Source organism: Triturus cristatus, chromosome 6 (assembly GCF_964204655.1).
Source record: "Triturus cristatus chromosome 6, aTriCri1.1, whole genome shotgun sequence".
NCBI lineage: Eukaryota > Metazoa > Chordata > Amphibia > Caudata > Salamandridae > Triturus > Triturus cristatus.
This window is the reverse complement of record NC_140589.1, coordinates 1,186,899,259-1,186,914,099: the sequence shown is the minus strand read 5'-3', so window position 1 is coordinate 1,186,914,099 and position 14,841 is coordinate 1,186,899,259.

Below are 14,841 nucleotides of genomic sequence, written 5' to 3'. Positions count from 1 at the left end.
GTGCGGTTGGACAATTTAATACTTTTGTTGTGCCTCAGAGGTGAATCTGAAAATATCTGTAAAGGGCTATGAGATTTACACTACATAGGATGAAAAGTTGAAATTAATTTTGAAATCGTTGGGTAGTTAAAAGAACGGGGAGGAGGGGTAAAACTGGCTAAGAGAGAAAAAGGGAAAGGAGAAACCAGAGATTCCTCCAACCTGTGCCATATCGAAGTAGAATTTCCTCCTGCAATAGACAAATATGGTAACATTTGGCGAATTAGAAAAGAGGATAGATACTGTCTAAAATAGGGAAAGTGAACACCACCCCAGTCCTCAGGAGCAGAGAGAAGGGCTAAAGAAATACGGGCCTTCCAACCTTTCCAAAGAAATGTACTCAAAATTCCATTAAGGATTTTAAAAAACTTAAATGGAAGTTTAATTGGTAACATGGACAAATAAAAGTTAATAACGGGGAGCAACATCATTTTAATGGTGGCCAATCTACCCCACCATGACAAAAAAAGGGGAGACAATCTGTCTGTCATAATATTCACTTATGATAGGACTTCCTCCAGATTAAACTGAATTGTTTTTGTAAGAGAAGAATATTTTATCCCGAAGCAAGTAATATTATTAGTATTCCATTTGAAGTCAAGTCCTTCAAACATACTCCTTAAACAATATTTATTTAAAGGAAGCACTTCAGACTTGGAAAAATTCAACTTATAACCAGACAAAGCCATGTACGAAGAGAGGAGTTCAGTAAAAGCGGGCAAACATATAACATAATATCATCCGCGTAAGGAATAAATTTAATTTCAACAGTTTTATGCATAAACCCTTGGAAGGTGGGGGAGTGTCGTAAAGAGTGAAGAAAAGGCTCAAGAGAGAGGATAAAAAGTAATGGGGAAAGAACACATCCTTGACGAGTACCCCTTTGTAAAGGGAAATAAGGATATTGAGAGCCATTAACAAAAACTGAAGTGGTTGGGGAGGAATATAACAAATTGATGAGACAAAATAGAAGGACCAAAGCCATGCCATTTAAGGGCACGCATCATGAAAAGCCTATGAACGCGATCAAAAGCTTTTTCTGCATCAAGGGTTATGGCAGCGATAGGGGAGAAGCTCTTAACTGCAAGTTGTACGATGTTGAGGAAGGTTCTAGAATTAACAGTAATAGTCCTTCCCTTAAGAAACCCCGTTTGTTCGGAACCAATTAAATTAGGGAGGACCTGATTGATACGAAGGACTAACACATTGGCAAATAGTTTGAAATCAACGTTAAGCAAAGATATAGGACAATAATTGGCACACCGGGACGGGTCTTTATCTTTTTTAGGAATGAGACAAATCATAGCTTAGAGAAAAGAGCCTCGAGCCTCACCATTAAAAACAAAATATTGAATAAGAGATAAAAGATGGGGCAGAAGGACAAACGAGAAGCAGGAATAGAACTCAGCGGTGAGACCATCAGGATCAGGGGCCTTATCTTTAGGTGACATGGACAAAGCAGATTTAATTTCTGAAAGAGATATATCTTTTTCCAAAAGAGAACAATCAGGAAGAGGGGAAGAGCGGGAAGGTAATGTGTTAAACAAAAGAGTGCAGATCTGCATCTGAAGGAGAAGATTCAGGAGTATACAGAGTCTTACAGAAATCTGTAAAACAAGTTAACATTTCTTCATCTTTAAGACGGGGAATATCACAATCATCAACAATTTTACTATTCTAGATTTTTTAGATTTAATCTTCAAGTAGTTCGCCAACAATTTACCAGCTCGATTACGACCACCATAAAATTTTGAATTAATTGTTAACAAGGTCCCAGAGGCTTCTTCCATAGATTTCCTATTAAAGTTTTGCTTGGACCAGTGTCTTGAGGGTGTCGACATTTTTGGAGGAAAAATATGCATGTTCCAATTCTTAAATGGAAGAGAGCAAAGAACCGAATTCCTTGCGATAGTGTTTCCTTTTGCTAGCTACATAATCTATAATAAAGCCTCTGGCTGTTGAATTGAAAGCATCCCAGACAGTATGAAAGGGTAGATCTGGACTAGCATTAAGGAGAAAGAATTCAAAGACAAAATCTTTAAAGCGTTTGAGAAAGCAGGGATCTTTAAGAAGGTAATTATTAAAACACCAACTATGTGAGTTAGAGGGTAAGGAAGGGAGATCTACACTAATCAAAACAGGAGCGTGATCAGAAATAAGAATGGAACCAATCTCTGCATGCAGTAGATTGGAGAGGTGATGCGGGCTTAAGAAAATGTAATCAATTCTAGAGGTAGAGGTATGAGAGGGGGAATAAAATGTATATTCTAAACAATCAGGGTTAAATATTCTTTAGGCATCAACTAGGCCCCTTGCACGGATAGTCCCAGCAAAGATTTTTTGCATTTTATTAGGAATACACCTAGAAGAGGAATTGCTATCCGTAGAAGGGTCCATTACCTGATTACAGTCACCACCCACAATGAGATTAAAGTCAGAACATGCATGAAAAGTATGTGACATGGATTGCCAGAATTGTGAGTCAATGCCTGTGGGGCCATAAATGTTGAGCAACGAAACATGGGATCCGTTAATAAAAGTATGGAGAAGAAGCCAACGACCATCTTGAACCTTCTCTTCTTTTTCTATCGTAAGGGATAGGGATTTGTGAAAGAGTATTACTACTCCATTTGTTCTGTCTTTGGATGGGGAACTATAAACATGACCCACCCTTTGTTTTTTAAGGGAATTAACATCATTATCATTAAGGTGTGCTTCTTGTAGCATTGCAATTTTACATTGGAGTTTAGAGAGATGGGTAAGTACCCGTTATTTTTTAACTGGATTACGTAATCCCTTTACATTCCATGAGATAATCCAAACAATGTCAGTCATTACAAGGCAAGAAAGGCATTAATACTACCAATAACAATATAAAATTCAACAAAGTTATACAGTCAATATAGAAGCAACCAAAAACAATACATTTAATGCATTGAAAAGTGAGCAAATAGACAGAAAAATGCGTATGAAAAAGGTGAAAAGTGAAGATTACAAAGAGGAAGAGAAGAGTAAGAAAAAATTAAGATACACTCAGAAAGGAGGATGCGAAGTCAAAAAATGAGATAGAAAGAGAAAAAAAAGGTAAAATGGACAAAGAAGAGAAAGAAGAGAAAGGAAAAAAAAGAAAAAATAGAAATGAGTGATAAAAAGCAAGCAGTTGACAAAAAGCCGGGAGGCTTCGGTCACGAGAGACAGAATAAATATCCAGAGGAAGGAAAAAGGCAAAGGGAGTTGGGATGCCGCAGAAAGAGAAAGATGGCAGAACCGACACCACACAGACAACCGAGACTGGGAGGAGCCAGTCAAATAAGATTAATAGATAGAAATAGAAAGAAGGAAGGGAATAAAGTGTATAAGAACCAATCCAGGGAGACCATCCATGAACTAAAAATAAAATGGAAGACAACACAACCAAATAACCAATTAAAAGGGTAGCACTTACCAAACATTTGGGGTAATCATATACCCTGGGGACAGAATAAAAGGGCAGGGGATAGGGAAACATCCGGGGAATGGATGGGCACAGTAATATAAACGGCTAAAAATGAAAAAAGAGAAGACATGGAAGATTACAAAAAGAAGTAATCACTAAAAGGGTTAACAAGTCATAGTAACTAAACAAAAACAACATCTACAGACCATAAACAAGTCCGCCAAACACTTAATCATGCCCTTGGTGGTGAAGGTATGCATAAGGTCGACCCTTAAATGTGATTACTGCTAATGTGAGTGAAATTTCTTAGGAGTAACGGAGGCCTGGCTGACTCCATTTATGAAAAAACCCTGCTAATCAGATGCACACACAATTTGAAAGAGTCCATCCAAGAGGGAGCACAACAACTTTATTCGAAGGAGTGCGAAACATAAAAAATGGCACTTGTTTTTATGTTTGAATGATTTTGCCTCATGAACACTCTGAAATAAAAAAAATGTAAGCACACATGCATTTTTTATTCCTGTATATAAGAATACTTGTAGTTCGAAACATCTTTTTTCAGGCACAAAACTGTTTGAAATGAAAGCGCCTTACAAAGTCACCCTAAGGCTGCAATGGCTACTCAAGAGTGTGAAGATCTTAGCTGTTTTGAATGCATCCTATATAAATCTGGGATTTTAGTCGGGGTATCGAAACAGATCGAAACATGTACATAGCTGCAATAAAGCTTTCTCTTTTTAGGAAAATATTCATGAAGGAGCAACAGTGGCTCGGAGCACATCTCAGGGTGACTGTAACCTCAATGAGCACATCATGTTCAAGAATATCATCACAAGCACAACTGACTGTGTCACTGAGTTCTCTTGCGAGGTTGAAGGTAATTGACCACCATATTGTTGACGTGAAAGGACTATGCGCCTCTGTGAAAACTATAGTGCTGAGCTACAATCACTGCTGTCACCTGGGTGCAAAATAGTAGGGGCATGTTGAATGTGTGTGTGTGTGTTCGTCAGTGTGAGACTGTACACTACCCTCCTCTCCTGTCTTCTTCATCCTGGTCCTCACATAATGATCCTTCTGGTTACGTGGTACAGATTTCAGCCATATAAATCAAAATGTGCACAAGTATCCCTTCTAACGTGTCTAACACATGCTTCCTGTTGTGTGACCCATAAAGGAGTAGCCCCCTAATGCAGTCGCGGCCTGCATGACTCGTGGGTGGGGGACGGGGGGGGGTCGTGCTGGGAGGGGGTTGGCGCAGGGAAGAAAGTGGTTAATTTAATTAAAAAAAAATAATAAACTAACCATCTCCTCCTGTAACGTGTTACATCTCCTCTCTCCTCTCTCCTTTCCTCTCCATACAGGTAGGAGGTAGCCTCCCTCCTCATCTTCTCTATGTAGGCTGCATGCAGAGTGCGTATGACTGGTTTGGTCAGCCCTGGGGCCGACTAAACAGTCAGCACACTCAGAGTGGGCAAGCCATTCATCCTCTGGACTCCTGCAGGACAGCGCGCCCGCCTGCCGCCAACCAGGCATACCCTTCAGCTTTCCCGCAGTGCGAGAAGTAGAAACATCAAATGGTATTTAAAATACCATTTTATGTTTCTGCTTCTTGCACTGCGAGAAAGCAGTGGGGTGATGCTCCTCCGCCCACATGGAAGAGCCGCCCATGCCTTTATGCGTACTTTCTATATTTTCCTGTGTGCTTTGGATGTAATTCGCCCATACGATAAGTCTAAAGAATGTATTAATTCTTTATGTGTAAAATGTTAATGTTTGATTTTTGCTTTAGGAAGCATATAACCTGCTTTTGTGGCCTTTCTCTGAATAATGGCATCCAGTATGGAAAGACTCGCGTTTGGTTTTTTTTTCTCAGGAAGGGTTGGCAGCCTGGTGTGTCACAAGGCTACCTCTTCCCTTATGTGATTAGGAGGTAGTCAGTGCAGTTTAATAGTGATTCTACTAATCAAATGCAAAGAGACTCTGGATTTCAATAAAGATGCAGAAGCCAACATTATGCATTATTCCTTTAATGCAAACTCCACACAGCCACTTTGATGTATTACATCACAAACAAAATTGTCCTAGAATAGAATACACCTAGACCTTAATAGGCATGCCCATAGTACAATCTGCCTCTTTGAAATGTGGTCCAAAATCATGCATTGCAAAAAGTCCAAAAACAATATGGCAAAACACAAAATCAAGAAACTCCTCAAACAATAAAAAACTTCCATTGTACAACCAAGGAAAGAAGTCACTCAGTTTGTAGAGGTTTGCAGGTGATACAGATTCATAGACACAAACTATTATATGAATTATAATGAATTATAATGAATTATATGAATTATTAATGAATTATATGAAATTAAAAAGGAGTATTAGAACATCCTCCATGAGTGTAAGACATTCTTAAATAAATAGCAGATAAACAAATACAATCTATATAACAACCTTGAAGTATTTAAATTTTACATTTTATTAACCTCCTTTAGTTTTGTATTGTTTGGTTTTCTTTTTTATTATTATTAATGTAGTTATCCAAGCCCTTCAACCAACTCCAGGGATGGGAGGGTGAGATAATGTTAGTCTCTCTGTCTTTCATTAAATTCAGATTCTCTTGGCATTTAATTAGGAGAATCACTATTTCTTTACAAGACCAAAGGCTACCATTGTGCATGTTGATAGTCCTGTAAAACTATATCCGACATGTGCTCGATCGGTTTACAGTAACGTTCTGCCAAGGTATTACAGTTTGACCAATCAGCAGCCCTAAGGAAGTCCTCTAGACTTTCACCTTTCCAGAAGGATTGGCTAGCCATAGCTCCTCGCATAGAATGTGCCTGAAACATCTTATGGTCAACCCCTGCCAAATTCATAGTCCATTTAACCCACCTTGCTTTTGAAGCAGACTTCATAGCCTTGAAATGTTTCACAAATGAGATGACAATACCATCAGAACAATGATCACTCATTCTGGAATCATATTCTCTCACACATTCTACTATGCACAACTTTTTGCAAGAGTCAAACCTAGGTTAAAAAATGGGGCTTGACATAGTCTTCGATCTTCTAATAATTTCAAATTTCACTCCAAAGTCGTCGTAACCCCTGTTACTTACCTCTAAAGCGTTAGCTTCCAATGGCAGTAAAATAAACAGAGAAGAGAAGCTAGCTACATAGACAGTCTCTTCTGATATAAATATCTGTCACTGGGCCATGCTGTGAAAAGATCCAGTACTAGTTTAACGTCCCACAATCTCATATCAAGGTCTGGGAGGTCTCCTTAACCTAATGCTTTTAAGAATTCTACATCAGTCAGTCAATAAGCTTTATTTCGATACATAAAATATCTTAAAAGCGATAAGCGATACAATCCCATAAAAACATGTAAGAAATTTCCAGGATACAAGTTTTAAAAACATTTACATAGAAAGAAGTCTTTGTTAAAAAGGCAATTAAAAAGAGTCATTAAGAAAAATTTAAAATCCATATATGATTTGTGCCTGAAAAGGGAAGTATACCTGGGCCAGAAAATAAGTAAAGCATTTGTGCATTATATTGTTTGAGGACTGGTATTCAGGTTTCTCGCTCTAATATTCCACGCCCATCTAAGGAATTTAACTGTTGCACAAGCGTGTAGGTCCCTTGGGTCAGATCTTAAAATATGTAGTGCTGCTTGGAAGTTACGAGTACCTAACTCCCTACAGAGAGGTTTCAGCCAACGCCTTCTAGGTAGTTTATAGGCGGGGCAGGCAAACATAAAGTGCGGAAGTGTCTCTATTGCCGCCTCACAGCTAGGGCATAAAAAGGGAGTTTGATGGGGTGGCTTCCAATGCCCAGTGTATTCTCGCAAGGGGAGGATACCTACCCTGAATTTAAAATACAAAGATCGATCGTATGGATTTTGTATTAGATCCAGGTAGGGTTCAAAGTGCAATGTATGTTTGTGCAGCATGAATTCCTCGGTAAGTCTACCGACCCTAGGGTTGAGGAGGTCATTCGTAGCAACCCACCGCCAGTAGGCTTTCTTAATATCTATCATCGGTGGTGAGTATCTATTAATCCAAGCCTCCTCGAACCCAATGTCGTGTAAAAGTTTTTTCACCCCTTTTAACCAGTGAATCTTGTACCACCCATCCATATCCATTACCTCTCTAAGCCCTGCTGCATAATTAGCTAATTCTGGTGTCAACCACAAGCGGGCCCACAAAAAGAGAGGACGTAATCTTGCTGTGTCCCCAATCGAGTGGCAACCAAAATCATATAAAAGGGGCTTAGTGGGTGTCCTCTGGGGGAGCATCAATAGGTCCTTCAGGAATTTGTTCTCTGATCTAGAGATCTGGTCTGTGCTAGCTAGGCCCCACAGTTCAGCGCCATAGAGTGACGAGCTTACCGCTCTGGCCTTGTAAATTGTTAGTGCGGGGGCGATTGGTTTAGTTGATGAAGAACGGTGTTCTTTCAGAATGGCCCCACCACCCTTTTATGGCACAGGAGCATTTTCTGCACGTGTGATCTCCAAAGCATAGAATCAGAGATACAAATTCCCAGATAGTCAAATGTAGCAACCCTCTCCAGTGGTACACTATTAAGTGAGAGAGAATTCCTAAATGTTTTGGGTGGATTTAAGATAAGGAGCTTTGTTTTCTGGACGTTTATAGTCAGCCCTCTAATGCTACAAAACTTGTCGAAACTATTTAAAAGAGTCTGCAGGCCCTTTGGAGTTTTTGAGATAAGGAGGGTGTCGTCCGCGAAAAGGAGAGTAGGGATTTTTTCCCCTGCCAGGGCTGGGGCATCTGATGGTGTTTGGCGCAAATGCTCAACCACCCCATTAACGTACAAAGAAAAAAGGGTGGGGGCTAACACACAGCCCTGGCGAACTCCCCTGTTCACCGGAATCCGTGCTGTTGTTTGCCCTTGTGAGCCCCACCTTATTTGGGCATAGTTATCCTTGTGCAGGTGGATTAGTATATCAAGAATATACCTAGGCATCCCCTGATCTAGCAGAACCTGCCACAGGCGCTCTCGAGGAACCAGGTCAAAGGCGATCTTTAGGTCGATAAATGCGAGATAAAGACTGCCTTTGCCAAGTTTAACCACCTTCCAGTACAGAAGTAATAGCCTAAACGCCTGTTCTACTGTTCCTGTGCCTGTCCTAAAACCAGCTTGGTAGTCTGAAAGGATCCTGTTTTCCTCAGCCCATGGAAGAATCCTTTCTAGCAATACCCGGCCAACTACTTTCTGGGTTGAATCAATCAGGCTTATCAGACGGTAGTTGGCCGGGTCTTCCCTGGCCCCCTTTTTAAAAATTGGCACAACTTCTGCTCCCTTCCAGGAATCTGGGATAGGACATCCGTGGACGATAGCATTAAATAAATTTTGCCCATTTCACTGGGTCTGCTCTGAAGAGATCCCCTGGCAAGCAATCAGGTCCAGCTGCCTTGGCCGGGACTATGCGCTGAATAGCGGCTTCGACTTCCTGCTCTGAAAAAGGTTCTGTGTTTAGTTCCTGGCCAAAAGTACAAGGATCGGGTGGGCCGACCAGGACAGATTCCTGTGGGCCAGAATATAAATTCAGGAAGTGATCGTACCATCTCTTACTCGTGATATTGTTCGTTATTAATTCTGTATCAGGGCGGCCCTTTCTCCTGACCAAATTCCAGAGACTGGCGTCCTTCCCTATACTGGCGTCTCTTAATGCTTGCCAGTGCTGTTCTTCCCACTCTCTCTTAGCTATAAGGACCGACGTATTATATTCCTTTCTAGCAATTCTAATCCTACCAGGACTTGGCTTTAACAGCCAGAATGAAGGCAGATTTTTTCTGTCTACAGGTCCTCGTATACCATGGATTAGGAGCGCAATTACTCAGAGTACATGGTTTGCTACCTGTGGGTATGTGGAACAAGGATCCCAAAGTGCTGGACAAACCACTATAAATAGTAGGAACCTTCTGCATACCAATGGAACCTATAGTGATCTCTTGTAAGTCTCTCAAGGCCTCTGTTAGAGTATTCTTTATAACTGACAGTTTACCCTCGTCCAATGCTACCTTTTGCCATTTGAGGCGCCTACCACGATTTGAGGTGATAACATCCCTCGAAATCATGTGGGCCTCCCTAGTCGTATTTTCAGAAATGGGGAGCCATAGGTGTTTTAATGTCAAGGACAGCAAGTTATGGTCGCTATCGGTTGTAGATACGACCTCCATATCGATTAAATATCTCCAAAGTTTCCGATTTAACAGGATATAATCAATACGTGAGAAGAAACCCACCCTGTTATATGTATGGGCTCCCAAGGGATCAGAAAGTGATCTTCCATTAGTGGCCCTGAGACCATACTCCAGTGATACAGAATTTAATTGGCTGGCTAGCTGGGTCCACTTTTTTATTGGAGGTAGACTCAGCAGGGGGAATCCTTGCTTTGCATCGTCCTCCTCCGTGCCCAACATATCCTCAGTGGCAAGGGGTTCAAATGTACAATTAAAATCGCCCGCCACTAGGATGTCGGATTCGGGGTGACAATGAGAAAGTTCTGCTTCCAGGCAACTAACTATTGAAGATTGTGCACCACCTCTTGTGCCACGCACATAGATGTTAAACATTTCTAGAGTCCTCCCTTCTTTATTATCCTTAAGGGTCAATTTTAAGAGGTCTGGACAATTGCACTCTGTTGTTTGTATCGTGCAATCAAGTGTAATACTAATCCAGATGAGCAGGCCACCAGAGGGCCGTCCCTTTCCTGAAACTGGTGACACTGCAGGGATAAAGTAGGTGGTAAAGCCAACTTTATAGAGGGGAATCATGCTCTATGTCTCTTGGAAGCTGCATATAGTATAGTTGTCGATAAACTTGTTCCAGTCGGGTAATCCTAGATTCTTTGAAAGTCCAGCTATATTCCAGGAAATAAGTTTGAGGTTTGGAATACTTTCACTAGGGCTCCCTTGTTCTGCAATACTTGGAACCGCATGCATGGGATGAGGCTTACTGCTAGAAGTCTGGTGCAGTTGGATAACCGGTAGTGCCCCCTGGTTTACAAGGGAAGGCAGATTAGTAGGCACATTAGGATTGTTAGTCACAGTGGCACGCTCCTGGACCATACTAAACCTGGAAGGGCTTTGCTCAACTGAGGGTAGTCAGTCGTTTTCGTCCAATTGTGATCCCCTCAATAAATTGGAGTTTGGAGCTGTAGTTCTCGTGTTACTGCTTGTAGCAAGTGGGGTAGGTCTAAATTGGATTTCAGATGGGTCAGGAGCAGAGGTCCTATATTCTAAAGCTAGTAAATCCTCGGCCAACTGGGGCTAGGTCAAAACAATTTCTAATGTATCCAGTCGGAGATTGTGAGAAGAGTGCCTTGTGACCTTGGCAATATCTTCTCTTATCAACGACCGGCATCCTCGGACATAACGAATCCAGTGAGTAACTTTATTCTTGAGAGAATCCTGGGATTCGTAACCCAGATATTTGGAAACATTAACCATGTACACTGTCAGGCTCTTGCGCATGGGAGCAGGGCCAAGTGGGTGCGAGCCAAATGAGATTGGAGTCGGCGAAAGAGGTCTAGCTCTTGGGGTTGCACGGTGGATATAACTAGTATTCTGTACAGTACCGACTTGCCTTCTCACTTTGGGCGGCATGAGTGTCGCAATTTGCCCTACCACTAAATGGGGGGGGAACAATGGGTACAGGGCTAGTGTGTGCCGAAGTAGTTTTAGCTATAGAGATGACATTATTTTGTGGTGGCACGGGTTGAGGGGGATCAACTCGGGGTGTATGAGCTGTGTGTTGCGAAGATAATGTCCTGACTGTAGCCGTTAGATCTAAGACTAGAGATTTAAGGTCTCTCACCTGGGCTACAAGTTGGTTTACAATTGCCAGCAAGTTTCGTTCGCTTGTATTGGTATCAGTTTCATGATTTATTTTGGGGGGGAGGGTGTACCTCCAAGGGGACCTGGACGGCTAGATCACCAGTTGAGGATGGTGATTCCTCAACCAGAGCAGCAAAACGATTGTACAGGCTATAACAAGAGGCTCTGGGTGGCTCCATTCCATCCGTGTCAAAGAGAGAGGAGGTAAATTGAAGTACTGGGTATTTTAAGCCCAGCGGTGCAGGGGAACACACCCTATGACTTCGGGGTTCTTCCTGTTTCAGACCTACAGAAACACAGAGTCTTCTGGGTGAAGTCAAAGATCAGTTTATTGGCTGCAGACCAATTACAGGTATCTTAGAAGTACAACAGCGTGTATGTTCTCAGGAGACTGCTGAAAAATCACAGAAACGGGCTTCTTCTTAAATACAGAATATCCTGCTTCAGGCATACATTCCTTAGTTTATGGCATAGTCATTTAGTTGTATACATTTCAAACGAAAAGGCAGAGTCATGATGACCATCCCACATTCCAGTTAAGCCAGCCCGCAATTATTTACCCAGCAAGGCTCAGATCCCACATCAGATATCGATAGGCCCCAGTAAACATGAGCATCTCCTGTTTGGAAAACAAGCCATAAAGCAGGAACAGTCAGGTGAGAAAGAGATTAGCTGGAGGCTCGTGTAGGATGAAAAGACTTTATGGTGTGTCAAGCCCTGATGCTAATCACAGGTGGCCAGGGGACGGGGAACTCGTGGGACCAGTTTGACCTGGGGCAGCGGAGCCAAGCTGCCCAGGTCACAGAAAAGTCAAAGAAAGGCACATGTTCTCTAAAAGGCCCGTATTCGCTTCATGCTATGTAGCCTATGTGAGGGCAACCATAAGATGGCCACCGCTCTAAAATGGAACCCACGTAGTGATGTATAATAGCGTATACACAGTGCATTCATAGCTAAAACGTTACACAAAGCACTTGTACATACCGCATTAACCATTCGCGGTTCACTAATACCGGGATAGACAGGGGTAGGGCCCTGCCTCCTACGCGGTCCCAAATTCTAAAGTACGACAAAATGATCGGGCGGAATGGTAGTTGGCCCTGGGCTGAGTGGACCAGCAGTTTTGGGACTGCTTCCAGCTGTTGGGTCCATGCTTGGCATTTTGCAGAACATCTTAGGTATACGAATTAACAGAGGATGTTTGTTGACTTCTGTGTTTGGGGGGAGGTCTACCGCTAGGATCCCCTCACATTCGTCAACTAGTGATTCAATTCGATCCATAAGGTGGTCACTAGGCATTTTCTTGCATTTCTTAGCTTTCTTTGATTTCCTCACCCCCAGAGCAACGTTTGCAGCAGTCGACCCCCCCACTCCCCCTGTGCCCTCCATAACTTTCCTCTTACCCATTATAAATAGGAATACTTGACAGTAATAAGGACAGTACCTTTATCGGCAGAATGTGATAGCACAGTCAAGTCAGGATAGTCAATAACGTACAAACAAAATAACAGGGAGGTGGCCCTGCCCTGGCTCTTCCTGGCTAAGACGAGCAAGGACGGGCCCGCCCTTGGCCCGGGCTTCGCCCAGGTGCGGCCCGCGCTCGTCCCGCGCCGCAGAGAAGTTCGGCACGTTTTAAGTGCGAGTCCCCAGTAGCCACTCCCTCCAGCAGCAAGGCAGGCTGGGGCTTGGAGTCCCCCACAGCGTTCTCCGGTGTCCGGTGGCAGGTTAGGCGCGTTCTGCGCCGCGGAGAAGTTCGGCGCGTTTTCAGCGCGAGTTCCCAGTAGTCACTCCCTCCAGCAGCAAGGCAGGCTGGGGCTTGGAGTCCCCCACAGCGTTCTCTGGTGTCCGGTGGCAGATTAGGCGCGTCCCTAGTCACTTACTCACTACTGTACTGTTGCGTCTGCTCCTTCTCACTGTCTCCTCGCTCCGTGGGGAAGAAAAGCACAATTAAATTAATCTCAGCGCTAGATAAATAATGCAGCAGTCTCAGGCCCATTTTAGGAGGTGGGTGGGTCGTACGCTCGGCGCGCAGATGTCTCCACCGCCGCGTCTGCCTACTATGACATTTTCCCCAATGCTTCTACCGTTTGCTAACACGTGTCCTGCTGAGATTGCAGATCTGTAACACTTAACTGACCTATAACTAAGGCCCCTATCAAACTGTTCTACTAAGTGATTAACCACTTCAACTATAGGAGCTTCCACAGGATCCAAGTCCCTCTCCAAGCACCAGCGTACCCATGTTTTCCATATTCCATTGTATCTATAGCAGATACGTGGAGCCCAGGATCCCTTAAGGAGCTCCTTGGCCCTTTCGGAAAGACCTGACATCTCACTAGATTGCTTGACACTTCCTGGGCAAGAAGGTTCAACATTCAAGTCTAAACCAGAGGGTGTTCTCTCCATCTATGTCCTTAAAAGACATTTCTGTGTCTGTAGAAGCAAGGGAGTATCACAGGCCAATTCCAAGGTCATTAGGAACCAAGCCTGGGACAGTCAGAAGGGAGTTACTAGTACCAGGGAATTTTGCTCCTGTCTTACCTTCTGGGTAACACTCAGGATCATTGCAAATGGGGAAAGGCATAAGCTTGGGCTTCCTCCCAGGGTTGCAGAAATGCATTGACAGCCTGAGGACATGGGTCTGGCATCCCGCTGAAGTACTTCAGTTGAAATGTCAACCTGCTTGCAAAGGGATCTACCGCCAAAGGACCATAATAAGTGACAGAGACTTCTGAAGTGGCTCTCATTCTGCTTGCAGTCGCTGTAGTGTTTCAAGATCCTCAAGTTCCAATCTGCTGCAATATTGTTTTTCCCCTCTGCTCTCAAGCTGATCTTGTGTTCTAGACAGAAAATCCAAATTCTTTTGGCCAAATATGACCAGCCTAAGGATTTTGTACCTCCTAACCGTTTTGTGTATGCCACTGCAGACACATTGTCCATTTTTAACATGACAGTTCTGCCCTGCAGAGAGTGTTTGAAACTCATTGGAGATCTGCCTTCAACTCCAGATAATTTATGTGGTGGGACCTCTCCATATAAGACAATGAACTACCTGTGTTCTGATTGCCAAGGCGTGCACTCCAACCATGAAGGCTTACATCCAATTCTAGAATATATTCAGGGGAACTCCCAAAGATTGCCCTGCCATTCCAGGCATCCGTGTTCTCCAACCACCAGTTCAATTCTAATCTGCATCTTGATTAATGATCCACCTGTCCCCATACCACGATCCTTTTCTTAGAGCTCTCACTTTCATCCTCTTTAGAGCTCGATAATGTAATGGCCTCGGCAATATGGCTTGAATAGAAGAGGAAAGGAGATCTAGAAGCCTCTCTCATGTTATAGAGTCCTGTCTCAACACAAATCTTATCTCCTTTTGATTCTTGGTAATTTTCTTCTCTGGCAACAGAAGAAGGGTCTTTATTGTGTATGTCTGAAAACTCCAAAAGTCTAGGAATCTGAAAGGAACCAGAATGGACTATTCCTTGTTTATTA